This window comes from Molossus molossus, unplaced genomic scaffold (assembly GCF_014108415.1).
Source record: "Molossus molossus isolate mMolMol1 unplaced genomic scaffold, mMolMol1.p scaffold_m16_p_9, whole genome shotgun sequence".
NCBI classification, from domain to species: domain Eukaryota; kingdom Metazoa; phylum Chordata; class Mammalia; order Chiroptera; family Molossidae; genus Molossus; species Molossus molossus.
In genome coordinates, this window is record NW_023425403.1 from 87,096,295 (window position 1) to 87,124,150 (window position 27,856).

The window sequence follows — 27,856 nt, forward strand, 5'->3', positions numbered from 1 at the left end:
CTGCCTTCCTCTCTCTCTCTCTAAAAAATCAATTAAAAAAATATATTTTAAAAATTCAAAATGAAACTGCCTTATGACCCAGCAATTACACTTCTGGGAATTTATCAAAGAAACCTGAAACGCTAATTTTAAAGAATATGTCCACACCTATGTTCATTGCAGTGTTATTTACAGTAGCCGAGATTTGGAAGCAGTCCTAGTATCTATCAGTAGATGAGTAGATAAAAAAGCTGTGGTACATTCACACAATGAAATATTACTCCATCACACACACACACACACAAAGGGAAATCTTACCTCTTGCAACAGCATGGATGGATCTGGAGAGTGTTATGTTGAGTGAAATAAGCCAGTCAAACAAAGACAAATACCACATGATTTCACTTATATGTGGAATCTAATGAACAAATAAACTAACAAACAAAATAGAAACAGACTTATAGATACAGAGAACAGACCAATTGCTGTCAGAGGGGTGCTGGTTGGGGGGCTGGGTAGAAAAGGTGAAGGAATTAAGCATAGAAAACAAAAACAAAAAAAAACCGTCAAAGACAGACTACAGTATGTACCTTGATTACAGAGGGAAAGGGGATGTAGGGAGGTAGGAGAGGGTAAAGGTGAGATAAATGGTGATGGAACGAGATCTGGCTTGGGGTGTTGACACCACAGTACAATATACAAATGCTGTATTATAGATCTGTATGCCCCCAAAGCCTATATTATTTTATTAACCAATATGACCTCAATACATTCAATTAAAAAAGTAAAAAAATAATAATAATTAAGCTAACTAAAGGTCAAACCCACTGTCTCACTGTCAAGTAACCCACAAAAGGCCATTTTAATGAAGTCACAAAATAAGATACAAAGTCAAGGTCAGTGTAGGTTGAATAATGTAATATACATTCAATGAAGATACCCAATCATAAACCTTTCTTCTGTTCTTCCTGTACTCCAGAGTCTAGGAAACTAGACATTTCTTAGATGCCTTTACAGTCTGAGCTCGTACATGGCCCAGGGACTACTGAGTAGTCTCACATACACAAAACAGGGCACTGAAAAAACTGGCAGTGAGTAATGAGAGTGAAGTGCTAGCCGGCGTGAGGAGACCTGCTTTTCTAGTACAGCTGTGGCTGAGGTTCTACAGGCTCTGTCACTCCTAAAAGTAAAATCTCAATAATGTTCCCTGTCTCTCCCAGAAATTCTGTTAGCTACCCAATACCCTGAAATAAATCCCTCTCAGTTTTAGACAGCCAGGATGGATTCTATTGTCCACAACAAAAGCCACAACTTAAGGATGATATTTTAAAGTAAACCAACTTATTAAAGCTTGTAAAGAAATATTCCCAGACAGCTAAGTCTATTTTTTAAGGGTAAGCACAGTTTTAAAAAGAAAGGTAAAAGCAGATATTATAGAGTAAAACCCCAGTAGACACAAACTAAAGAATCACGTTTTATTTAAATGGGATTACTAACTATGCTAAGTCAAACATCTGTGATAAAAATGTAGCATAGTTAGAACAGGTGGAAAAGAAGCAATTAATTCTAGTTTAAATATCTGCAGTAATATTTGTCTTATAAAAAATGTTTTTAAAAGGAAGTAAGATCTAAAATCAAGGTTGTTGTAAGTACTAATAACCTGTTCAGTATTCAGTAAAGACACCTGGAGCAGATGTGGCATTTGGCCTCACTCAGCGACACTCAAATCCCTTCTACTCAGCCAAAATGGAAAGTAGCCCAGTTGGAAGGATGGGGACAGCATGAGGAAAGCTGAGTTTCTATTCCAATTCTGCCACTTCCTTATAATATTATAAATGGGTAAATCGAGTAAAATATCTTTAACATTAAATTAGATAGTATCTGGCACCTAATGGGTATTTAATAAATGGCAGCTGAATCTGAATGAAATGAAGAAACAAAATACAAACGTATTAAAATTTAAATCTAACATTCTAAGGTAACAGTTCATAACACTGATAGAAGTGATATAACAATGCTGTATGTCAGCAGAAATTCTTGTCTTAGAATTTAAAGAAAAGGTAATATTAAAACAAGTAAGAATTAGTAAAAATATAAGTTGACAAAGGTCAGATTTCAGCTGATCCCTTTAAAATAATATAAATTGCTCAAAGTTTATTTATCCATTCCTTTATATACTGATAGACGACTACATGTGAGTCACTGCTCCAGGTGCTAAGGCACAGCAGTAAAAAAATTAACATGGATCTTATATTCCACTGGGAAGAAAACAAAAATAGAAAAAAGAAAGTAGAAGAGAAGAAGGAAGGAAGGTAGAGAGGAGACACAAATGAGGAAAATTGTCACATAGTGATCAGTGCTATACAAACAATATTGTGATAGTAAATTATTTGGTGGCTCAAGAACATTTTCTCTAAGTATATTCAAGTTGTGAACGGAATGGTAAGAGGCCATGTGAAGATCAGGGAAAGAGTATTCCAGGCAAAATCAACAATCTGTGCAAAAGACCTGAAGCAGAAAAACACTAGACAGATTTAAGGAATTGAAGTAGCCAGTGAGGCTGAAAGACAATCAGCAGAGGGTTCAGCAGGGAGAAAGAAGGCTGGAGAGACAGGCATGGGTTGGATCATGTAGGGTACTGGTTCTCAACCCTGGCTATCTGTTAGAATTACTGACTAGTTTTTGTTTTTTTTAAATACGAAAGTCTGGGTCCCACCTCAGACTGTCTGGTGGGGCCTGAACACTGGAAATTTATCAAAACTCCTTGAGTGGTTCTACTAGGTAGCCAAGGTTGAAAAGTATTGATAGAGGACTCAGATGCCAGGGTAAGGAGTTCTTAGTTTATTCTAAGTGTATCAGAAAGCCACTGAGAGAGTCTAATCAGAGAAATGACATGATCTGTATTACAGTCTTTAACTGTTACTACCATCATTCTTTAAATGTTCAGCTAACATAACTGAAATTATGAGACACTGATTAAAGAAATTGAAGAAGACATAAATAAATGAAAAGATATTCCATGGCCACAAATTGAAAGAATTAGTGTTGTTAAAATATCCATACTATCCAAAGCAACCTACAAATTCAATGCAATCTATATAAAATTTCCAATAGTGTTTCTCACAGAAATAGAACAAACAATTCTAAATTTTGTGTAAAACCACAAAATATTCTGAATAGCCAAAGCAGAAAGAACAAAGTTGAAAGCATCATACTTCCTGATTTTAAACTATATTATAAAGGTATAGTAATCAAAACAGGATGATATTGAGATGAAAAAACACACATATAAATCAATAAAATAGAATAGAGAACCTAGAAATAAACTCATTCATACATAGTGAAAAAATGCATAACAAAATAGCCAAGAATATACATTAGGGAAGGGAAATAATGTCAGGAAAATAGCTACATGCAAAAGAATTAAAATGGACCACTATCTTACATACACACACAAAAATTAATTCAAAATGGATTAAAGACTTGAATGTAAGACCTGAAACCATACAACTTCTAGAAGAAAACATAGGTAGTAAGTTCCTTGGCATCAGTCTTGGCAATGTTTTTATTTTTTATTTGACAGCAAAAGCAAAGGCAACAAAAGCAATAATAAACAAATGGGAATGCATCAAACTAAAAACTAAAAGCTTCTGCACAATAAAGGACATCATCAACAAAACGAAAAGGCAACTACTGAAGGGAGAAAATATTTTCAAATCACATAAGGGGTTAATATCCAAAATATATAAAAAACTCATGCAATCCAATAGCAAAAGAAAGAAAAAAAAAGAAATCCAATTAAAAAATGGGCAGAGAATCTGAATTGACATTTTTGCAAATGAGACATGCAAATGGATAACAGATACATGACTAGACATCATTAATCAATCATCAGGCAAATGCAAATCGAACCACAATGAGATGTGACCTCACAACTGTAAGGATGGTTATTATAAAAAAGACAGAAGAGCCTGGCTGGTGTGGCTCAGTGGATTAAGTGTCATCTGATGGACTGAAAAGTCCCAGTTCGATTCCCAGTCAGGGCACATGCCCAGGTTGCGGGCTTGATCCCCAGTGAGGGGCGTGTAGGAGGCAGCTGATCAATGCATCTCTCTCATATCAATGTTTCTATCTCTCTCTCAAAAAAAAAAAACAAAACAATAAAAACATATTTTAAAAATAAATTAAAAAGACAGGAGATAAATGTTGGTAAGGATGTGGAGAAAAGAGAACCCTTGTAACTACTGCTGAGAATGTAAATTGGTACAGTCACTATGGAAAACAGAATGAAGATCCTTCAAAAAATTAAAAATAGAACTACCATATGATCCACCAATCCCACTTCTGGGTATATATGCAAAAAAAGAAACAGAAAACAGGATATCAAAGAGAGATCTGCACTTCCATGTTCACTGCGGCATTATTCATAGTAGCCAAGATTTGGAAGCAACCTAAGTGTCCATCATCCATGGATGACTGAATAAAAAAGATGAGATAGCCCTAGCCAGTTTGGCTCAGCAATTGAAGCGTTGGCCCATGGACCAGAGAGTCCCGGGGTTCAGTTCCTGCTAAGGGCATGCACCTCAGTTGCAGTTTGTCTCTGGCCCCAGTTGGGGTTGTGTAGGTGGCAATCACTCGATGTGTCTCTCTTGCGTTGATGTTTCTCTCCCTTTTCTTCCCTCTCTCCTTCTCTCTCCCTCCCACTTTATCTGAAGATAAATGCAAAAATGTCCTCGGGTAAGGATAAAAAAACAATAATTAAAAAATAGATGAGCCCTGGCTGGTTTGGCTCAGAGGTTGGAGCATTGGCCTGTGGACCAGAGAGTCCCAGGTTTGGTTCCTGCTAGGGGCATGTATCAAAAAAAAAAAAAAAAAGATGAGATATAAAATAAAATATTATTCAGCCATGAGAAAAAGGGAAATCCTATTATTTGCAAATATGTGGATGGACTTTGAGGACTCTATGCTAAGCGATTAAGCCAGACACACAAACACTGAACGGATATCAGTCATATGTGGAATCTTAAAAAAAAAAGTCAAACTTCTAGAAACAGAGAGTAGAAAAGTGGCTGCCAGGGGCAGCAGGGTGGGGGCAGGAATAGGAAGAGATTGGTAAAAGGTACAAACGTTCATGGTGAATAAGGTCTGAGGATCTAATGTAAAATATGGTGACTATAGCTGATAACACTGTATTATGTAATTGAAAAGCACTGCAACATTCTCATCCAAAATAAATAAATAAATATGTACAAATGTTCAACCAACATAATTGATGTGTTCTTAAATATTCTATAAAGTAAAATTCCATAGGCTAAATGCATTTTCATCAAATTCTCTACAATGGGTCCAGGCATGGTGGGTTAGAAATACTGGAGATATAGTGTATCCTGTGTAAAGCAATTGATGTTAGACTGATAATTGGTTGTAGGGGTAGGGTAGATAAGGAAAAAGCTAAAAAGTATGCCATGACTCCAATAACTGACAATTCTTTTCATTGGCTTACTGTATCCCCTCTGGAACCTTCTTCACAAAGCTAAAGCTGCCTTCTCCGAATTGCTCCCTGATGGGAGATGCTGTGCAGTAGGGGGGCCATTCCCTAGGTGGGTGACCGGGAAGAGGTGATAGGATCCAGGGAGCATTGTTCAGGATAAATGTGGAGTCTCCTGCCTGAAGCAGCAGAGAAAGGCTTACTAACACTAACGAAACAGGCTAGTGGAGGGAACAGGGCAACCTGCCAACTTCCCACCCTGTGAGGGCATCATGGCCATCACCCCTCTCCTGCACACAGGCCTCTACCTAGATCTGGGAGAATTGAGGGGAGATTACGGGAAGCACCATAGGACCAGGCTGGCCAAGGCCTCTGCTCCGATTCTCTCTAAACATGTGAAGCACATGTTTACTTTCTATTTCCAAGAATAACATGTTTAAAAATCAAATCAAAGTTACATCCTTCTTTCTTTTCTTTTGCAACATATTCCCCATGAGGAGAATTTACATACATAACTTCATCACTAATCTCACTAAGCTTCAGCAAACTCCTCACTCTTGCTATGATCTCTGTTGACTATAAAATCCCAAAGACCCTTAAAAGATGGCCCTAAGACCTCTAATCAAAATTACTGTCAAGTTCATTTAAAACAAAAGTACTAGCTAATGGAGATAGTCAAGCATAACAATGTGTTCTTACCAACAGGACGAGGTCTTTGTTACGCAATGTCCTTAAATTTGGAGCTATTCCACAGGAAATCCCCACATTTGAAATTCCTTCCCTCTTCAAGTTTATGGATCCTATGTTTTTGGATCAGCAAGGATGGTAAATGAAATACCTTTCAAATTGGAGGTCCTTATTTGGTATGATTCCTTGGTAATTTTTCTTTTTTTCTTAGGCTAATGGATTTGGTTTTATCGTAATGTTTATTTTTGTACACATGCCCAAAATATTCCTAGTACATTTTTATAAATCTAATAAATACCTTATAATAACTAAACTTGTTAAGATAACACAAAAAATGTTTATTCGTTTTATTTTTTTTATTTTTTATCCTCACCTGAGGACATTTTTGCATTTATCTTCAGAAAGAGCTGGAAGAAGAGAGTGGGGGAAGAGAGAGAGGGAAACATCAATGTGAGAGAGACACATCGAGTGGTTGCCAACCACATGACCCCAGGGCTGGGACAAAGTGCAACCAAGGTACATGTTATTAGTGGGAACCGAACCCGGATCTCTCTGGTCCACAGGCTGACACTCTAACGACTGAGCCAAACTGGCCAGGGCATGTTTATTAGTTTTAAAAGTACCGTTTCAATTAATAAGGAGTCCAATGCATACTTTCTAAGTTATAAAATATTTGAATATCAAATTTGGATACTTTCTTAAAACAAATGTATTACTGATTCCTTTTTAAATGGCAAATTTATGCAACATAAGAGAGTTTCTTCAAAATGAACCTTTATAAAATATATTGCACAGTTACACCTTAAGATATACTTTGCATTTTTAAAATGCGCAAGTTTAAAAGATTATCAAGTTACATCAGCAAATATCCTTTCTTTTCAATACATAACTTTGTGCTATGTTCTATCATATAAACACTATACGTAGTTCTAGTTGTGAGAGTAATTTAAAATATTGCAAGTATAACCCTGGCCGGTCTGGCTCAGCAGTTACAGAGTCTTGGACCATGGACAGAAGGGCGTCGGGTTTGATTCCCAGTCAAGGGCACATACCTGAGTTTCAGGATCGATTCCCGGCCGAGATTGTGCGAGAGGCAACCAATCAATGTGTCTCTCACACACTGATGTTTCTCTCTCTGTCTCCCTCCCTTCCTCCACTCTATGTACACAAACAAACAAGAAAAAAGTAAATATATCCTTAGGTGAGGATTAACCAAAAAAATACAATTAAAACAATAGTACAAGTATCATTCTACTCAACTTTTGAGATTACCTTTCTGTCAAAATGAGAGCCTAAGATGTGTTAAAGTTTCAATTATAGAAATAACACACTGTTGAGATGGACTTCTATCAATTGAAAGCAACACTAATGTTTAGAAACTCCTATATTACTCTAGTCTATTTTTTTAAACATTTTAATAATGATTTTATTGTCCTCCAAAGACCAAATCATTCAAGACCAATATGACATTAGTCACATTATAAACCACTTCATAACACTGAGGAAACAACATCAACCTTGTGAGTTGATACAATAGACGGAATACAGTATGCCTTGGTTTTAATACATTGATACCTTGTATTTACAAGTTGCTTTGGTATAGAAAAACATATTTTGGACCTCTGAATGAAAATAAGTATCAAATGTCATTTGAAGTTTGTTGAACACAAGTAATTAAGGCCCAGATGCTGGTGTGACCCTCGGCGTGCACACTGTCAAGCAGCTCAGAACATCAGCACTTGTTTATAGCGAACCCTGAACAGAAAGGTGCCTAACCCCAGGTTTATTATGTTGTTTTAAAAAAGCTAGCAAGAACAGACCAAAAACAACAGAAGAAATTGAAGGTGTAATCAAGACTCTCCTAGCAAATAAAAGCCCAGGCACGGATGGCTTCAGGGGGAGTTTTACCCAACATTCAAGGAAGAACTAACACCCATTCTCCTCAAACTATTTCAAAAAATTCAAGAAGGAAGACTTCCAAACTCATTTTATGAAGCCAGCATAATTCTAATTCCAAAACCAGAAAAAGACACTACAAAGAAAGAAAACCACAGACCAATATCCCTGATGAACATAGATGCCAAAATCCTGAACAAAATACTAGCAAATCACATCGAGAAATACACCAAAAAAATTATTCACCATGACCAAGTGGGATTCATCCCAGGGATGCAAGGCTGGTACAATATTCACAAATCAATAAACATGATACACCACATAAATAAAATAAGGAATAAAAACCACATGATCATATCAATAGATGCCAAAAAAGCCCTCGACAAAATCCAGCATCCATTTCTGATAAAAACACTCCGCAATGTGGGAATAGAGGGATCCTATCTTGACATAATAAAGGCCATATATGAAAGACCTACAGCCAACATCATACTCAATGTGAAAAAACTAAAAGTATTTCCCAAGGCAAGGATGCCCACTTTCGCCACTCTTATTTAACATAGTACTGGAAGTCTTAGCCACAGCAATCACACAGAAAGAAAAAATAAAAGGGATCCAAATTGAAAAGGAGGAAATAAAACTGTCATTATTCGCAAATGACATGATACTATACGTAGAACACCTCAAAGATTCCATCAAAAATTTATTAGACTTAATAAATGAATTTGGAAAAATAGCAGGATACAAAAATAATGTCAAGAAATTAATGGCATTCTTATACACTAATGATGAACTCACAGAAAGAGAATCTAAGAAAAAAATCCCATTTACCATCGTGGCAAAAAAAATTACAATACCTAGGAATAAACTTAAAGAAATAAAGGACCTATTCGCAAAAAACTATAGGTCATTGAAAAAAGAAATAGAGGAAGATATAAAAAAGTGGAAGCACATACCCTGTTCATGGATTGGAAGAATTAACATCATTAAAATGTCCATACTACCCAAAGCAATCTATACATTCAATGCAATCCCCATCAAAATACCGACGACATATTTCACAGAATTAGAACAAATACTCCAAAGTTCATATGGAACCAAAAAAGACCCCGAATAGCCACAGCAAACTTGAAAAAGAAGAACAAAGTTGGAGAGATCACATTACCAGATTTCAGGTTATACTACAAAGCCACTGTAATCAAAACAGCCTGGTACTGGCACAAGAACAGGCATGTAGACCAGTGGAACAAAATAGAGAACCCAGAAATGGACCCAAGGCAATGTGCTCAATTAATATTTGACAAAGGTGGCAAGAGCATACAGTGGAGTAAGGACAGCCTCTTTAATAAATGGTGGTGGGAAAATTGGACAGCTACATGCAAAAAAATGAAACTAGACCATCAACTTACACCCTACAAAAAAATAAACTCAAAATGGATAAAAGACTTAAATGTGACTCATGAATCCATAAAAATCCTAGAAGAAAATGTAGGCAACAAAATTTCAGACACCATACGCAGCAGAATTTTCACTGATACATCACCTAAGGCAATAGAAACAAAGGAGAAAATGAACACATGGGACTACATCAAACTCAAAAGCTTCTGCACAGCAAAAGATACAATCATGAAAACAGAAAGGCTACCCACTGTAAGGAGGAGTATAATTTCCAATGATATATCAGATAAGGGGTTAATTTCCAATATATATGGTGCTCATACAACTCAACAAAAGGAAGACAAAGAACCCAATTAAAAAATGGGTAGAGGACCTAAATAGACACCTCTCCAAACAGGACACACAAAGGCTAAGAGACATATGAAGACATGTTCAGCATCACTAATCATCAGAGATGTGCAAATTAAAACAACAATGAGGTATCACCTCACACCTGTCAGAATGGCCGCCATCAATAAATCAGCAAACTACAAGTGTTAGCGAGGGTGTGGAGAAAAGGGGACTCTAGTACACTGCTGGTGGGAATGCAGACTGGTGCAGCCACTATGGAAATCAATATGGTGTTACCTCAAAAAATTAAAAATTGAACTGCCATTTGACCCAGTGATCCCACTTCTAGGAATATACCCTAAGAATACTGAAACACCAATCAGAAAGAATATATGTACCCCCATGTTTGTAGCAGCACTATTTACAATAGCTAAGATCTGGAAACAGCCCAAGTGTCCATCAGTAAACGAATGGATAAAAAAGCCGTGGTCCATATACACAATGGAGTACTATGCGGCTGTAAGAAAGAAAGATCTCTTATCCTTTGAGACGACATAGAGGGACCTGGAAAGTATTATCCTAAGCGAAACAAGCCAAACAGAGAAAGACAAGTATCATATGCTCTCACTTATTTGTGGAATATAATGAACATAACAGTCTGAGGAATGGGGTAGTCCCAGAGATGTGGAAGTGGGGTACAGACTGACAATCCCCAGAAGGGGGGGTGCTGGGGGAGAGATAAACCACAGAACTTATATGCATGTATGCATGAACAATGGACATGGACAACAAAGCTGGGAACAGGGCAGGGAGGGAGGGAGTGGGGGAAATCATTCGGGGGAAAGGAGAAACATCTGTAACAAAAATAAATTAATTAATTAATTAAAAAAAAAAGCTAGCAAGTAGCGCTGGCCGATTTGGCTCAGTGGTTAGAGCATCACCCTGCATACCAAAGAATGGTGGGTTCAATTCTGGTCAAGAGCAGGTATCTTGGCTGTGGTTTGGGCCCCAGCCTTGGTCAGAGTCATGCGGGAGGCAACAAGTCGATGTGTCTCTCACATCGATGTTTCTCTCTTCTTCTCTCTCTTTCAATCTCTCTCTCTCTCCCCCCCCCCTCCCTCCCACTCTTTCTGAAGATAAATGGGAAAAAAATATCCTCGGGTGAGGATTAAAAAAAAAGCTAGCAAGTAAAAGAACAGATCAATACTTAAAAACAAACCATGATGTGACAAGAACACTAGCATTCTAAAGCAAATCAAGCTAATGTAAAGGAAAGCATTCCAAATAAAAATAGATGGTACTTGTAGGGCCTCAACCCAGGTCTCTTACCACAGAGTAAGCCTCAATCTGCTGCTTATTGATGTACAATTTAGCAGGCAAGTAAATGCCTGGATTTTAATAAACTAGGGCCTGCTGTATAAGCTTTGGCTTAATTTGAGGTATAATTAATCTTTATGATCCTTAATTTTGAAAGTCAGGAAATTCTAGTTTAGTAGCCTATTTTAGAGTAATTAGTGGTTCAACTTTTAGTAAATAATTCTGATCACTTCAAAGAGGTTGCAAAGAGATTAAATTATGGTAAAATTTTATTTTTGAAAAGCACAGGAAATACAAACAAAATTATAATTATGAACTGAAATGAATCTATTTCAAAACAGAATCTTCTGCCTTATCCTATAAGAACTTATTAGTTCTCAAAAATCAGAAATTGATATAACTAATTTTATTGCTTTTCTACATTAGAGAACACTAAATAAAAAAGAAAATAAATGTTTTCATGGAGAAGATGACAATGTTTGAAGAAGCACACCTATCCCTTATGTATACAAAAACAAAGATCATTCTACTTAAAATATTGTAAGATCTCCCAAGCCTCTATCTAGGATGGTGCATATTCAACTGGGTATCTACTTCATGCCAACCACGATGCAGTGGCCTAATCCACGGTTCTCAATTCTGTTAGACCCACTATCCCCATTTTACAAACAGTAGTTTGTAATGTTTGTTTTATAACCTTGAAAAATATCCATAGGTAATATAATGACCTACAAATATAATTTCAAATATAAGTTCAGAATAATGCCTAATCTTTGGTACATGGACAATACCTTGTTATAAAATAGTACATACTTCAATAAATCAAATTGGTACACCTATACCAAAAAACATAATGATGAAGATAAATACTTGCAGCTACATGTAGAATCATTGTGAATATGAAAATATTATGGATACAGCTGTGTTCATTTGAACTCAAAAACTATGAATGGCAATGCTCTCAAATGGTGTGGTCTTCCAAAATGGTCAGTGTGATAGGCAGATTACCCACAGAGATGTCACCCCAACAAAGATATCCATGTCTTAATTCCCAGAACCTATGAATATGTTACTTTACACGGTAAAAGGAACTCTGCCAATGTGGTTAAGTTAAGGACCTTGAAATGCAAAGATTATCCTGGATTACCATGTGGGCCCAATCTTGTAACATAAATCCTTAAATTTGGAGAACCTTTCCCAGCTGTGGTCAAAGACAGAGGTAGCAGGATGAGAAGGATTCAGTGCTCTGCAACTGGTTCTGAAATGTAAGAGGCTCTATCCAAGGACAGAAGAGAGGTCAGTCCAGAAACTGAAAAATGCATGAGTTAATACCTCCATAACCTGGGTATGAGGAAAAACGTTATCTTCATTCAAAATCTAGACGCAATAAAACAAAATATAAATAAATTTATGCCCTGGCCAGTTTGGCTCAGCAGTTAGAGCATCAGCTTGCGGACCAGAGAGTCCCAGGTTCGGTTCCTGCTATGGGCATATACCTCAGTTGTAGTTTGTCCCTGGCCCCTGTTAGGGTAGTGTGGGTTGTAGCCATTCAATGTGTCTCTCTCACATTGATGTTTCTCTCTTTCTCTTTCTCCCTCTCTATCTGAAGATGAATGCAAAAGTGTCCTCGGGTGAGGATGGATGGATAGATAGATAAATAGATAGATAAATAGATGAATAAATAGATGAATAAATATCACCTCACACCCGAGTGGCCTCGGGTTAAACTCCCAAGCAGCTCCACAGCGCAGAGCCGGGACAGACGCTAAAATCGCCACAGCCACTTACCTTGGGTTCCGGCAGAGGGAGGGCGGACTGGACTGGAACTGTGTGGGGACACTCGGGATTTGGAGGGGGCTCAGAGAATTTGCTGAATTGCGGCCAAACAGGAAGGTGGTGACCTTACTACTTCCCAGGGCTCTGGGGAGAGGCAGCGGCCCCTCTCTCTGAGATTCAACCCTACCTGTGGGCCATTGAAATACAAGTTGAGGCCCATTAACAACCAGCATCTGCCACACCCTCGGGAAATCCCCTTATCCTGAGCACCTGAGGGAGTTTTTCATTCAACTGAGAAGCCAAGGCTCTTTAGGTAACCACTACTGATACCTCCAGGCAAAAAGCGAGAGGATAACTATACCATCCCTGGGCTAGCAACTCATCCCAGGAAAGTAAGACTTGACAGTGGTACTTATAGTGGGTCCTCCCTCCCTCATCCACACCCAGGAGAGGGAGCCACAAACAGCAGAACACCAACACACACAGGGAAAATTTGGCAGGCTCCAAAGCCCACTGTGATAGCCAAAATGCTGAAAGACAGAAACAAAAGCCAAACGAAAGAACAAGAGACCTCTACCAAAGATGAGATAAATGAGGTACAGTTAACCAAGTTAACAGAACTAGAATTCAGAGCCGTGACCTTTAGGAAGCTAAACAGCATGTGTAAGGACATGAGCACCATGAGTAAAGACATAGAAATGTTGAAAATCAACCAGTTGGAAAATAAAAACCACCAAGAAGATGAAGAATGACATATCAGAAATAAAGAACACATTGGAAAGTCTAAAGAACAGAGTAGAAGAAGCTGAGGACTGGATCAGTGAATCAAAAGATAGGGTAGAAAAAAATCAACCAATCAGAAAACCAAAAGGAAAACAATTAAAAAACAGGAAGACAGCTTAAGAGAACTGTGGGACAACTGGAAACGTAATAATATTCGCATCATAGGAGTCCCCGAAGAAGAAGAAAATGAGCAAGGGTTAGAGAATATATTTGAAGAAATAGTGACAGAAAACTTCCCTAATCTGGTGAAGAAAGAAGGCATTCAAGTTCAAGAAGCACAGAGGGCCCCAAGTAAGAAGAACCCAAACAGGCCCACACCAAGACACATAGTAATTAAAATGCCACAAATTAAAGACAAAGACAGAATCCTAAAAGCATCAAGAGAGAAGCAACAGGTTACCTACAAAGGAACCTCCATAAGGCTCTCAGCTGACTTCTCACAAGAAACACTAAAGGCCAGAAGGGAATGGCATGAGGTAATCAAGGTCATGAAAAACAAGGATCTGAATCCAAGACTACTCTACCCAGCAAAGCTATCATTCAAAATAGAAGGTCAAATAAAGAGCTTCCGAGACAAAAAAAAAGGCTAAGGGAATACATTAGCACCAAACCAGCACTTCAAGAAACGCTAAAAGGACTGTTATAATTAGCAGGAGAAATAAGAAGAAAAATGGAACCACAGTAAACAAAAAATGGCAATAAATAAATACATATCAATAATCACCTTAAATGTAAATGGATTGAATGCTCCCATAAAAAGACACAGCGTAGCTGACTGGATAAGAAAGCAGGATTCATCTAAAAGTGGTTTGCAAGAGACCCATCTCACAACAAAAGACTCACACAGGTTGAAAGTGACGGGATGAAAAAAAAAACTTTGAAGCAAATGGAAAGGAAAAAAACTGGGGTAGCAATACTCATATCTGATAAGATTTCAAAATGAAGGCCATAACTAGAGACAAAGAAGGCCACTACATAATATTGAAAGGATCTATCCAACAGGAAGATATAACCTTGGTAAACATATATGCACCCAATATAGGAGCATCAAAATATATTAAAAATCTTCTGAAAGACTTCAAAGGAGAAATCGATAGCAATACAATCATAGCAGGGGACTTCGACACCCCATTGACACCACTGGATACATCCTCTAGACAAAAAATTAGCAAGGAAACAAGGCCTCTATATGAAGCACTAGACCAAATGGATTTAATAGATATCTACAGAGAATTACACCCTAAAACTGCAGAATTCACATTCTTCTCAAGTGCACATGGGACATTCTCAAAGATAGACCACATGTTAGGATAGAAACTAAGTCTCTACAAGTTCAAGAAGAATGAAATCATATCAAGCATCTTCTCAGATCACAATGGCATGATTTAGAAATCAACTGCAACAAGAACATGCAAAGGCATTTGAACACATGGAAGCTAAATAGCATGTTATTAAACAACGAATGGGTTACCGAGGAGATCAAGGAAGAAATTAAAAACTTCATGGAAACCAATGAAAATGAACACTCAACAATACAAAATCTATGGGATACAGCAAAAGCAGTTCTGAGAGGGAAGTTCATAGCACTACAGGTGTACCTCTAGAAACAAGAAAAATCTCTAATAGACTAACCTCACAACATAAAGAAATAGAGAGCAAACAAAAAGAAAACCCCAGAGCAAGTAGAAAAAAGGAAATAGTAAAGATCAGAGCAGAAATAAAAGAGATAGAGTCCAAAAACACAGTACAAAGGATCAATGAAACAAAGAGCTGGTTTTTCGAAAAGATAAACAAGATTGATGGACCCTTAGCTAGACTCATGAAGGAACAAAAAGAGAGAACCCAAATACACAAAATCAGAAATGAGAGAGGAGAAGTAACAACTGACACCACAGAAATACAAAAGATCGTTAACAACTACTATGAACAATTATATGGCAACAAATTTGAAAACCTAAGCGAAATGGAGAAATTTCTAGAAACACATAGTCTCCCAAAACTGGACTGGGAAAAAATAGAGAACTTTAACAGACCAATAACAACTAAGGAAATTGAACATGTAATCAAGACTCTCCCAGCAAAAAAAAGCCCAGGCCCAGACGGCTTCATGGGGGAATTTTACCGAACATTCAAAGAACTAACACCCATTCTCCTCAAACCATTTCAAAAAATTCAAGAAGAAGGAAGACTTCCAAACACGTTTTATGAGGCCAGCATAATTCTAATTCCAAAACCAGAAAAAGACACTATAAAGAAAGTAAACTATAGACCAATATCCCTGATGAACATAGACGCCAAAATCCTGAAAAAAATACTAGCAAATTGGATCCAGCAATACACCAAAAAAATTATTCACCATGACCAAGTGAGATTCATTCCAGGAATGCAAGGCTGGTACAATATTTGCAAATCAATGAATGTGATACACCACATAAACAAAATGAAGAATAAAAACCACATGATCATATCAATAGATGCTGAAAAAGCATTCGACAAAATCCAGCATCCATTTCTGATAAAAACACTCAGCAATGTGGGAATAGAGAGATCATATCTCGACATAATAAAGGCCATATATGAAAGACCTACAGCCAACATCATGCTCAATGGACAGAAACTAAAAACATTTCTATTAACAACAGGAACAAGACAGGGATGCCCACTTTCGCCACTCTTATTTAACATAGTACTGGAAGTCTCAGCCACAGCAATCAGACATGAGGAAAAAATAAAAGGGAACCAAATTGGAAAGGAGGAAGTGAAACTGTCATTATTTGCAGATGACATGATATTATACATAGAAAACCCTAAAGACTCCATCAAAAATCTACTAGACTTAATAAATGAATTTGGAAAAGTAGCAGGATACAAAATTAACGTCAAGAAATTGATGGCATTCTTGTACACCAATGATGACCTCATAGAAAGAGAAACTGAAAAAACAATCCCATTTACCATCGTGGCAAAAAAATTAAGATACCTAGGAATAAACTTAACCAAAGAAGTAAAGGACCTATTTGCAGAAAACTACAGGACATTGAAAAAAGAAATAGAAGAAGATATAAGAATGTGGAAGCACATACCCTGTTCTGGATTGGAACAATTCACATCATTAAAATGTCCATAGTACGCAAAGCAATCTATAGATTCAATGCAATCCCCATCAAAATACCAACCACATACTTCACAGAACTAGAACAAATACTTCAAAAGTTCATATAGAACCAAAAAAGTCCCCGAATGGCCACAACAGTTTTGAAAAAGAAAGACAAAGTAGGTGGGATCACAATACCAGATATCAGGTTATACTACAAAGCCACTATAATCAAAACAGCCTGGTACTGGAACAAGAACAGGCATATACACCAGTTGAACAGAATAGAGAACCGAGAAATGGACCCAAGGCAATATGCTCAATTAATATTTGACAAAGGTGGCAAGAGCATAGAGTGGAGTAATGACAGCCTCTTTAATAAATGGTGTTGGGAAAATTGGACAGCTACATGCAAAAAAATGAAACTAGACCATCAACTTACACCCTACAAAAAAATAAACTCAAAATGAATAAAAGACTTAAATGTGACCCTTGAATCCATAAAAATTCTAGAAGAAAATGTAGGCAACAAAATTTCGGACATTTTATGGAGGAGAATTTTCACTGATACATCACCTAAGACAACAGAAACAAAGGAAAAAATAAACACATGGAACTACATCAAACTCAAAAGCTTCTGCACAGCACAAGATACAATAATCAAAATGGAAAGGCAACCCACTGCATGGGAGAACATCATTTCCAATGATGTATCAGATAAGGGGTTAATTTCCAATATATATACAGTGCTCATACAACTCAACAAAAGGAAGACAAAGAACCCAATTAAAAAATGGGCAGAGGAGCTGAATAGACACCTCTCCAAACAGGACATACAAATTGCCAAGAGACATATGAAGAAATGCTCAACATCACTAATAATCAGAGAGATTAAAACAACAATGAGGTAATCACCTCACACCTGTCAGAATGGCCGCCATCAACAAATCATCAAATAACAAGTGTTGGCGAGGGTGTGGAGAAAAGGGGACTCTAATACACTGCTGGTGAGAATGCAGACTGGTGCAGCCACTATGGAAATCAATATGGTGTTACCTCAAAAAATTAAAAATTGAACTTCCATTTGAACCAGTGATCCCACTTCTAGGAATATACCCTAAGAAGCCTGAAACACCAATCAGAAAGAATATGTACCCCCATGTTTGTAGCAGCACTATTTACAACAGCTAAGATCTGGAAACAGCCCAAGTGTCCATCAGTAGATGAATGGATAAAAAAGCCTTGGTCCATATATACAATGGAGTACTATGCAGCTGTAAGAAAAAAGATCTCTTATCCTTTGAGATGACACCGAGGGATCTGGAGAGTATTATCCTAAGCGAAACAAGCCAAACAGAGAAAGACAAGTATCATATGATCTCACTTATTTGTGGAATATAATGAACATAACAGTCTGAGGAATGGGGTAGTCCCAGAGATGTGGAAGTGGGGTACAGACTGACAATCCCCAGAAGAGGGGGTGGTCGGGAGAGATAAACCACAGAACTTATATGCATGTATCCATGAACAATGGACATGAACAACAAAGCTGGGGACAGGGTAGTGAGAGTTGGGGAAGGGGGTATCAGTGGGGGAAAAAGGAGAAACATCTATAACAAAAATAAATACATTAATTAAATATAAAAATAAAAATAAAACTAGTTCAATCATTTATTACATTTACATTTTCCTTTTTCTGCATGCACAAGGGATGTATGATCTAAATTAAGTCTAAAAGAGTTCTTCCATTGAGAACATGATAAAAATTCTTAGGTCAAGACCTGAAACCATAAAACTTCCAGAATTAAGAAGAATCAGTAAGGTCCTTGACATAGGTCTTGGAGATGGATTTTTAATCTGACACCAGAAACAAAGGCAACAAAAGCAAAAATGTATATTTGGAAAGACATCATACTAAAAAATCTTCTGCACAGCAAAGAAAACCATCAAGAAAATGAAAAGGCAACCTACTGAATGAGAAAATATTTGTAAATCATATATGTGATAAAGGGCTAATATCCAAAACATATAAAAACTTACATAACTCAAAATTAACAAACAATAGCAAAAAAAATAAATAAATAAACAATACAATTTAAAAAATAGTATCTGAATAAATGTTTTGCCAAAGAAGACATACAGACGTGTAGCAGGCACATGAAAAGATTCTCTACATCATTAATCATTAGGGAAATGCAAATCAAAACCACATGAAATACTATCTCACACTTGTTACTATGGCTATTATCAAAAAGTCTAGAAATAACAAGTATTGGTGAGGATGTGGAGAAAAGGGAACTCTTTTGCACTGCTAGTGGGAATGTAAATTGTTGCAGCCATTATGGAAAATAATATGGAAGTTCCTCAAAAAATTAAAAGTAAAATTACCATGTGATCCAACAATCCCACTTTTGGATATTTATTGGAAGAAAACTAAAACTCTAACTTGAAAAGTTATATACACCCCCAAGTTCATTGTAGCATTATTTACAAAAACCAAGATATGAAAACAGCCTAAGTGTCCATCACTGTATGAGTAAAGATGATGTAATATATATGTATGTAAGTAATATTCTATATATTATTAGAATATATAACATAGCATAATATTATATAGCCATAAGAAAGAATACTGCCATTTGTGACACCATTCAGGGACCTCAAAGGCATTATGCTAGGTGAAATAATTCAGACTGAGAAAGACAAAAACTGTATATGTCTTATATGTAGAATCTAAATAAATAAATAAATACACCAAGCTTACAGATACAGAATAGATTGATGGTTACTACCAGAAGTAGGGAATGGGGGTGGGAGAAACAGGTTAACCTTTTTTTCGTTTAAATAAATTGAATAATAATAATAATAAGCCAGGGGAAATGAGGAAGAACAAACGTCAGTGTTGGAAGGACAGACTGCGCAAAACCCAGGCTGGAAACAGGAGGGAAGTTTAGGAAGCTAGTGCTGATAACCTAGGTGAGAAGGGCTGAGTATCAGAAATAAAGCTAAAGTAGTAAGGACACAGAGAATATTGACATAAACACTAATGAAAATGAGTTAAAGTACCCAGCAATTAAAAAGAGCGAACTACTAATACATGCAACAATGTGATGACTCTCAAATGCATTATGTAAGGGAAAGAAACCAGACTCAAGAGACACAAGTGGTTTAATTCCATTTATATGCCATTCTGGAAAAGGCAAAACTAATAGAGATAGAAAACAGATCAGTGTTTGCTGGGTAGGGAGATGACTGAAAGGGGCACAAGGGAATTTTTTGAGGTGATAGAAATGTTTTATATCTTAATCGTGGTGGTTACAGAAACAAACATGTTTGGCAAAATGGACTGAATTTTACTATATGTGAATTATATCTCAATAAACATTACCTAACAAACCACTAGAAGCGTGATAAGGTAGAACACAGCCACATTCACTCATTCATGTATTGCCTATGACTGCTTTTCCACTACAACAGCAGAGTGCAGTAGTTTCAACAGGGACTTCCTGGTTTATAAAGCCTAAAATATTTACTACCTAGCCTTTTAAAAAAGTGTGTCAACCTTGTTATAAAGTAATATCACCCATTTGTTTGGTTCTTATTTTAAAAAGTTAACTGTCTATAAAATGAATAGAAAGAAGGTAACAGAATGTACATGAATGTTCTAGTCAAATTACTGGGGTATAGAAATGAGTTGTTTTCCAATTACGTTCTGAATTAAGTTTCTAAAAAGAAAGAGTATTTATTCAGTTCTCAATAGCAGCCACAGATTTTTTAAAGAAACTTTCACAAAAATTTCCCATTACAATAATATCTCCCATTTTGACCTATTGTTTAAATTATACATCTGTTGGATTTTTGTTGTTGTCGTTAAAGTGACAAGACATTGGCCTTTTATTTAAGTAATTAGCTACAATCTATATAACTGCTTATTTATGACTTCTACCTGAAACAACTAGCTTTCCTGTGTATTTGAAGTATGAGAGGCATTAAAAACTGACTTTCATTTCTTTTTTTAAAAGTATGTTTTTATTGATTTAAGAGAGAGAGGAAGGGAGAGGGTGAGAGATAAACATTGGTGTGAGAAAGAATCATCAATTGGTTGCCTCCCATACATGCCCCAACTGGGGATCAAATCCACAACCTGGGTAACTGTGCCCTGACTGGGAATTGAATCAGCTACCTTTCAGTGCACCAGATGACACTCAACCAACTGAGCCACAGTGGCCAGGACTCTCACTTTTCTTTTGAAGCTGGAAAATATAATGAACAAAGCTTGTGGCATTTTTACATAAAAGTAAAGCACAAGCACTATATGAAGATTTTTTAAATGTGATTAAGAGAAAAAATTTATACTAGCTGCCTAAAAAAAACTTTCAATATATATAAGTTGTATTTATTTAAAAAATAAAGAAATGTTACAAAATGTTAGTATGCATAGGCAATAATTATAATGGTGACTTAAAATTAGTTGGTCATGAACTTGAATAACCTTTCCACTAATGATACTGCATTACAGAGAATCATCCATACTCTGTTGTTTTCAATAAAGTATATTTGTGAAGCAACTTACCTCTACAAGGTAATTTGTAAAATTCCTTGTGTGTGAATTGCCATCTGTATATTAGTAGCCTGATGAAACTTATTGAGATGATCATTTCATACATGGCATAATATTTATAATTTTGCAATTATGAATAACACCATAATGCACTATAATATATCTATTAAATTATGGCAAAGAACATGATACATAATTATTGGTCCTTTTATAGCATGCTTCTGATATTATGGACAAAAAATATGAACTCATATTTAATAAAAATGTCCCTTCAAATTAGGAGAGAGATTTTACTCTGCTAACTTCTTAAATTTTATACTATACTAAATTTTATACTCAGATGGGTTAAAATAAAATTTAAAGTATATTCTACATGAGGGAGGAAATGAAGCAACATCACTATCAAGGAGAAACTGAAAAAGACATGAGATAAAAGCCTCGGTAAGCCTGGCACTTGTAAAGAATTACTCAAGTCAAGCATTTTAAAGTTCTTATATGATAATGATATACATTGTTCTTTAAAAATACATCTTATTAGCCCTGGCCAGTTTGGCTCAGCAGTTAGAATGTTGGCCCACCAAAGAGTAGTGGGTTCAATTCCCAGTCATGGGCACGTACCTTGATTGCAGGTTCAACCAGGGCTGGAGCCGCGCAGAAGGCAACCAACCAATCAATGTGTCTGTCACATGGATGTTTCTGTTTCTCTCTTTCTGTCTCCCTCCCTATCACTCTCCCTACCTCCTTCCCACACCACTTAAAAATCAATGGAAAAAATATCCTTAAGAATAAAAAAATAATAAATAAATTTTATTTTAAAAATTTGAAGAAGTTGAGGTGAGTCAACTCTTAGATAGCCTCATAAAAGTTATTCTATGTGGGTAAAGAAAAAAAATTCAAAGACAGAAAGGACGACAGAGTATAGAAAAATAATAAATCAAAAAACAAGAGCTACAGAATCACATATAAAGTCAGCCTCCACTGTGGCATATAAACCACTTAAATGAATACAAATATCCTGACATCTTGATGAGAGAAAAGTGCAAAAAGTTAAGACAAGAACAAGAAGTAAATAAATCCAAGACAGAGCAGTTAAAAGAAATGAGAGAGAATAAAAGAAGTAGAAAGATTTCCACTGTATTTGGATAAACAGGAAGAAGTCGAGACTAGAGATTAGATGGAAGAGGGAAAAAAGGATTTGGTTTCAGTTTAGCAAAAGGAAGAAAAATGTAGCCAAGGAGGCCTGGCTGGTGTGGCTCAGTTGTTTGGAGCATCGTCCCATACACCACAAGGTTGCAGGTTTGGGGCAAGTACTAGAGGCAACCAATCACATCGATGTCTGTCTGTCTGTCTGTCTCTCTCTCTCTCTCGCTCTAAAAAAAAATAAATGAAATAAAATAAATTTAAAACACAGCCAAAAAGTCAAAAATGACCCTAAGACTTCAACATGTTTTACACAGTGATTATTTTCATTAAAAGTCCCTTAAATGTACTTGATCTTAAATTATGATTGGAGTTGACTTGGCCTTTAATCCAACCAGTACTTAAACAGAAGAAAGAGATCTTAAATCTGGTGCTGTTTATGGTGTGAAAAGAAATCTGGAAATATGCCCTTATGTGGTTGTGAGGGAAAAGAACAGTAACTTGTGTTTCTTCAATACTATGAAATCACTGGCTTTAACACTAAAAAAAGAATAACCAGTTAAAAGAATCTGACCTAACACTTGAGCCAAATGATGTAAATAAGACTTTTATAACCTATTATAAAACTTATTTTATGTACTGCCACAAGTTTGTGTTAAGATTCTGTTTTTCTTCACATGAAATCCTGTTCTAAAAATAGTCAAGTCTAAAAATAAGGCAAAACCCACAGATTAAGTATAGCTTTATACATGTACAACAGAAAAATCTCCAAATCTAGAAAAACAGATGTTGGGTTACTTATTCACACTAAATTCTCTATTTTGGGTCAAACGTCTAGAAATTTTTCATTAATATGGACTATATTATTATAAAATCCAAATCCATTCTTTAATTCTATTAAATTAGTTCTTCTGTCCCAGAGAAATCAATGAGCTCTACTAATAATACGAGAGTGTGAGCAAAAAGAATCTTGTATTTGATCTCAGGAACTTGGTTTCTGTCATGAAAACCAACTGATTAACAGTTTCAAAATCTGAAAATGTCAGTACAGTGACTAATATATGCTTTGATCCAGTTCACAGAAAGAAGTTATAAGGAGAGAAAAAGAAACAAACTCACTTAAAAATAATAGGTTACATTATTATTTCTCTATACCTTCCTGTATCCATACTTTTGGAAACCTCTGTCTCCTAGACATTGCCCTTAAGACTGATGAGCAGAAAAGTAAAAATAGAAAAGGGTTTTTATTTGCAGAAAATAATCATGTATATAATTTTAGAAATACTAATAACAAATTGGGATGGAGTCAAAAAGAAAATAAACAGTACCCTCAAAAGGTCTTTTCCATATGACTTCAAAGCAATGGCACCTGAAGAGGTTAATTATGCTTATATTTATCCTTGACATATAAGTGAAATATAATATATTTACAATAGAATTTAACCTGCTTTATAATTATATTAATGATTTTTTTCTACCCTATTATTTGGTAGAAAAGTATTTCCATTTGAAATTAGAAAGTTGATGGCTAACAGATTGTGAGATGACAGAATGCCATCCTCAGATCACTTCAAACATGAGCTGTGGAGGGCGAGGACAGATGAACTAGCATACTGAGCTAACCACCTGTTTTCTGACCTCTAACAAAGATATCGAGACAGGTAATTCTGTAAGAGGGCAGGGTATTCTTCTTGGCAACTTCCATAAACTAAGTTAAAGATATTACCCTCTCCCAATTTCCTAATTTCCCTTTAAAAATCTAATAGACCTAGAATCAACATATAAAAACTAATTTCAAAAAATATTTTCACTGAGTTCCAAGACTTGCCACCTGTTATACAATGTAAACATTTATTTTCTTTTCACTACATGGTTCTCTCTCAAGACTCAGGGTATCACTACTAGTTTAACTATCTTAACCTTAATTCATATTCTTCATGATTTCATAATCTTGATCACATGCTTTTTCATAGATTTCATATTTTAAGATCATAGAATACTTCTTAGTAAATATTTGAACTTTTAAATCCTGCAATCAGTTAATTAGCTAATTATCTTTACCTCTTTTTTTCTTACCTACCTACCTTTACTTGTCTTTCTTGAATATGACAGTGAAAACTGTGCATAATAGTAAGGATATAAAGCCACCATAGTTTTGTACAAAGACAAGATGCTTTCTCTTTTGTTTCCGAAATTCTTTTCAATGCAACTGAAAATCCTAAATAACTTGGTGCTCTGAATAAGTTAAAACTATACAGAAGAAAGAGAAAAATTAATTTTAGGGGCAATTCCCACATATCTTTTATAATAGATTATTTTGCTCATAGCCCAAAGGTTGCCAGTACTATGTGATTACAATTCCTTCTAAATTCTGGCCAATTCAACCTTAAAGCAGCATGAAGGAATCTTCTCAACAGAATCATTTGAAATATGAGCTGCTAACAAATTTTTTTGTGATCTAAGGTCACTACAAGTAGCTAGTTTAAATGTTATTTTTCAAATATAAGAACATTTTTAATATATTTAATGTCAGAAAAAATAAAAATGTTTAACCAAAGAATAAACTAAAAGCAAAAAATACATCCTAAAATGTAAGTAAACAGTATTACATCCACTTCCAAAACTGTTCAAAGAAAAAAAAAAGAGAGACTCTTGCCTTGGCCAGTGTGGCTCAATTGGCTGGGCATCATCCCATGCACTGAAAGGGTGCTGGTTCAATTCTGGCAGGGGGAGTGCAGGAGGCAACCAATCGATGTTTTGCTCTCACATCAATGTTTTTTGCTCACTCTCTCTCCCTCTCCCTTCCTCTCTATCTATAAATCAATTTTAAAATCTTAAAAGAAAAAAAGAGAGGGACTCTTCTTTAAGTAAAAAGATATGACCACCCAAAGGCTAACACAGAGAATCAATAAATTAGCAGAATAAAAGTGTCTAAGGAAATATCACTATAAAAAAATGCATGACAGAAAATTTTACTCTGTAAAATCACAAGTTGTAAGTTTCCTTTTTCATCATACCATATACAACATGTACATTCACCAAAATAATCTACTCAAAATACACTGGAATAAATTTAACAAGAGATGAAAGACATATACATTGAAAATATAAAACATTGCTGATAGAAATTAAACAAGATATAGACATCCACATTCACAAATTAATATTAAAATGACAATACTACCAACCCAAAGTGATCTATAGATTCAATGCAATCCCTATCAAATTTCAACAGCATTTTTTTCATAAGTAGAAAAACATCCTAAGATTCATATGAAATCTCAAGGGACCCTGAATAGCAAAGCAATCTTGGAAAAGAAAACAAAGCTGGAGGTTTCACACTTCCTGATTTCAAAACTTACTACAAATCTATAGCAATCAAAACAGTGTGATACTGGTATAATGACAAACATACAGACCAATGGACTAGAATAGAGAGCCCAGAAATAAACCCTCCCATATAAGGTCAACTGATTTTTGACGGGGATGCCAAGACCATCCCATGGGGAAAAGACAGTCTTTTCAGCAAATGGTGCTAGGAAAACTAAATATTCACATGCAAAAGATTGAAGCTGGACCTTTACTTTATATCATATACAAAAATTAACTCTGCCAGGCTGGTGTGACTCAGTGGATTGAGCATCATCCCACAAACTGAGAGGTCTTGGTTCGATTCCCAGTCAGGGCACATGCCTGAGTTGCGGGCTTGATCCCCAGCGGGGTGCGTGCAGGAGGCAGCCAATCAATGTTTCTCTCTCACATTGATGTTTCTATCTCTTTCTCCCTTCCTCTCTCTATTTAAAAATAAACATATTTTTAAAAAATTAACTCTAAATAGATCAGAGATGTAAATGTAAGACCTAAAACTATTAGAAGAAAACACAGAGGAAACTTCATGACATTGGACTTGGCAATGATTTATTAACTATAACACCAAAAGATAAGCAACAAAAAGAAAATTTAGATTTAATCAAAATTAAAACCTTTGTGCATTAAAGGACACTATCAAGAGAGTGAGAAGACAACCCACAGTATGGGAGAAAATATTTGCAAATCATATATCTGAGAGTTGGTTAATATTCAGAATACATAAAGAACTACAACTCAATCGCAAAAAAGACAACCCAATTAAAACACTGGCAAGAAACTTAAATAGGCATTTCTCCAAATAAGATACACAAATGGCCAATAAGTACATGAAAAGATGCTCAGTATCATCAGTAATTAGGGAAATGCAAATCTAAACCACAATGAGCTACACCCATTAGGATGGCTATAATAAAGTATAAAATAAGTATTTTTAAAACATTTTTTCTTTATTGATTTTGGAGAGAGAGGAAGGGAGAGGAAGAGATATAGAAACATCGATGAGAAAGAACATTGACTGGCCACCTCCTGCATGCCCCCCACTGGGGATTTGGCCCACAACCTGGGCATGTGCCCAACCGGGAATCGAACTGGCAACCTCTTGGTGCATAGGTTGATGCCCAACCAGTGAGCCACGCCAGCCGGGCTAAAGTATAAAATAAGTATTAACAAAGACACGAAGGAATTGGAATCTCTATGCACCGCTGGTGGGAGTGTAAAATCGTGCAGCTACTGTGGACTCAACAGGTTAAACATGGAATTACAATATGATTCAGCAATACCACTCCTAGGTATACACCAAGGGATTCAAACAGATAACTTGTACAACAATGTTCATAGTAGAACTATTTACAATAGGCAAAATTCATCACTGTATGAATGGACAAACAAAAGTGATATATACCTACAAGAGAATATTATTCAGCCATAAAAATGAATGAAATTCTGCTATATGCTATAACATGGCTAAATACTGAAAACAACATGCTAAGTAAAATAAGCTAGAAACAAAATGATAAAAAGTATATGGGATACCTAGAATAAGCCAATTCACAGAGACAGAAAATTATATAGAGGTTACCAGAGTCTGGGGAAAGGGAAGAATTGAAAGTTATTATTTAATAGGTATACAGCTTCTATTTGGGATGATAAAAAAGTTCTAGAAATAGATATAGTGGTGATGATTATACAGCACCGTGAATGTACTTAATGTGAATTAACTGTACACATTAAAATGATATATTTTATGTATATTTTACCACAATAAAAAGTAATCTATTTCATGAATACCTAATTATCTCCCACTGCTGCTAAAACCCATTTTGTTTAGATTTCCAAAGTATGATTAAAGGTACTGTGTGTATGCGCATGCACATAAAATGAACCTCCCTGAAAAAACTGACCCTGGCATGTTGTGTATATCAGATATCCTAGAACGCACTTTCAAAGCTCCAAATAATTATAACTGCACTCCAATTTGATTGCTATTTCAGTTACGTATCTACACCAAAATTAATAGGTCATAAGTTAAGGGAAAATA

At 35.9% G+C, this 27,856-nt stretch overlaps 1 protein-coding gene across 2 annotated transcripts in view; it reads right to left on the reverse strand.

The window, feature by feature from the left end:
• VWA8 (von Willebrand factor A domain containing 8) overlaps positions 1 to 27,856 on the reverse strand; it is a 391,316-nt gene that overhangs the window by 286,341 nt on the left and 77,119 nt on the right. The gene's annotated exons all lie outside the window — the stretch shown is intronic.